Genomic DNA, 2,811 nt, shown 5'->3' on the forward strand with positions numbered 1-2,811 from the left:
AAAGGTGTCAGGCTATCAGTCTTTCTCTCCCAGAAGCCAATCCTCCCTAGATTCTGACAAGGGGAAGGGAGTGGAGAGAAAGCCTTGCTATTTATTTCCCAATGCAGATTTTCTCTACAGATGCGAATCTCCTCCACAAAGGCAGCTTTGCTTGGGTATTTCTGTCTGCACTCCCTTTGAATAGCCATCTCAAAATATGTCAAAGAAGTATATTTTTGGGTGAAATATTTTTGGTATTATTTAGTCCCTGATTTAAAACTATATTTTCAGAAAGTTTCATATATTAATGTAGGATTGGTAAGTATAGAGAGTTTGGGCTTAGAAGTTTCTAAATAAGAGTAGGCAAAATGGGTGGGGGAACATTGGAACAAGCCAAGAAAGAAATTTAAGTACATTGCTTTGTATCTTCTTCAAACACCCTCAGTCCCGAGAATAGATCAGTTCAGTTAAACAGTTGTGTCCCAGTGCAGAAGATGTCATTGCAGATGGGCCATCAAAGCTAGGCCTGTGTATATGAGGCAAGCAAACAGAAATTTAATAAGAGGCATTTCTACCTAAACAGAAAAAAAAAGTTTAATGGCTGGAGTGGTCTGTAAACCGGTTTTGCTAGAGTAGCTGAAGTTTCTTCAGTTACAGTGGGCAGGCAGTGGCAATCTAATAGATTTTTCTGGATTGTAGTTTGAACCAGGTGTTCCAGTGAACTTTCCAAGTAGTTTATACATCAACAGGCATGATGTATAGTAGTTCATACATCAACCGGCTTATATATAAGCTGCTGTAGTCATTTCTCTTAAAGTTTTTATCAAGTTGTCTAACTTCAATTTTCAGAGCTTTAGGAAAAACGCAGTTTTAATTTATCATTATTTCAAATCAGAATTTTAGGAGGCAAATTAGAAATGTTAGTCTGGAGAGTCACAGTCAAATATTAGAACTAAAAATTTAGGATTTAGTTTAGACAGCAGGTAATTCATAAAATCTGAAAAAAAAGAACTGGAATTAATAACAGGTGTACCATAGGTTTGATTTTTTTTCTGTTTTTGGCTGTTGTTGAAACATAATTGTTCTCTCTCCAGTGCCCCGTTTCTACCAAGAAGAAATCATAGTATGAACAACTTATTTGCAAACTAAACTTTAGCTTTTTAAATACTTGACTATTCGCATAAAGTGCAAGAAGAATAGTGATAGGCCACAAAGGCTCTTTTTAAGTTGGCTTTTTTGGAAATTTTGTATATGAAATTTTGGATTAGACTTACAAAAATTGAGGATTGGGGGATGAGGCAAAGATTGTGTCTGTAATATTTATACATATTGAATGAATTTCTGTATTGTTGACAACAAAAAAAGATAAAAAACCAGCAATGTTTCCAACAATATACATCATTAAAATAATTTTAGTTCTTCATCAGTTCAGTCACATGTAATTAATTCTTTTTCTATTTGATGTTAAGTTAGCAATTTTATGAGTCCAGCTTTTTCTCCCAATGGAGTTTTGAAATTTTAACCCAGTTGTGTTCTTATTCAGTGTTAACCAGTTGAATCATACTCAACTTTGAATATGATATCAAAATTGTCAGAAACCTGTATTTAAGGGTACTTGTAGTCCTTTTGTGAACCTCCTTAAATATACAACACTTTAGTATTTGTCAAGAGCTTTTAGAAGAATGAAAAGTATCAGAATATAGGAGTTTACTGTGGACAACAATACTTAAAATGGCCATTGTTAAAGATAAAATTGACAAAGAAGTTTATTTCCTGTGGCCTACAACAATTGTACACATTAACCATAATTACGATTGATAACATATGCCAAGACATATCAAATTTTTAGGAATCTCATACAATTTTGGAACACATATTAATAACACATCCACACAAATATATTTAATAAAGAAAGCATGAGGCACATTCTCTTTCTCTTTCTTCCTTTTTTTCTGGCAGTTTACTTAAAAGGTGAACAAAACATCTCTTATTAATACTACATAAAATTCTCATTTAAATGAGAAAACCTGCAAGGCCTGGTGGCTCATGCCTTACTCCCAGCACTTTGGGAGGCTGAGGTCAGAGGATTGTTTGAGCCCAGGAGTTTGAAACCAGCCTGGGCAACAAAGTGAAACCCCCATCTCTAAAAATAAAGAAATACGCTGCGCGGTGGCTCACGCCTGTAATCCCAGCACTTTGGGAGGCAGAGACGGGTGGATCACGAGGTCAGGAGATCGAGACCATCCTGGCTAACACAGTGAAACCCCGTCTCTACTAAAAATACAAAAAATTAGCCAGGCATGGTGGCAGGCGCCTGTAGTCCCAGCTACTCAGGAGGCTAAGGCAGGAGAATGGTGTGAACCCCGGAGGCGGAGCTTGCAGTGAGCCAAGATTGCGCCACTGCACTCCAGCCTGGGCGACAGAGTGAGACTCCATCTCAAAAAAAAAAAAAAATAAATAAATAAATAAGAAAACAAAATTTTACTTTTATATAAGTGTATTATTAATACTAAAGCTAAGCTTATTAAAATCTTACAAACAGATCCATCCAATCTCAATCATCTTTGAACAAATGATAAGATTTCCATAAAACTTTTATAAACACATATATTTTTTTCTTGTTTTGTTTCTTTCCTCAGGTATTTATATATATTTACTTTTATGTACATGAATCTTTTTTCTTAATTCCTTCAATTTGAAATAACCTTTAAATAACCTTAAAACTTGACAAAATTACTTTTTCTTCAGAAAAAAATCCCCACATTTCTTTATTAACCTCCCTTACCAAAAACACATCCAATCTCCTTTATATACTCTGCATACAGGACTGTT

Source organism: Hylobates moloch, unplaced genomic scaffold, assembly GCF_009828535.3.
Source record: "Hylobates moloch isolate HMO894 unplaced genomic scaffold, HMol_V3 SCAFFOLD_6, whole genome shotgun sequence".
Taxonomy (NCBI): domain Eukaryota; kingdom Metazoa; phylum Chordata; class Mammalia; order Primates; family Hylobatidae; genus Hylobates; species Hylobates moloch.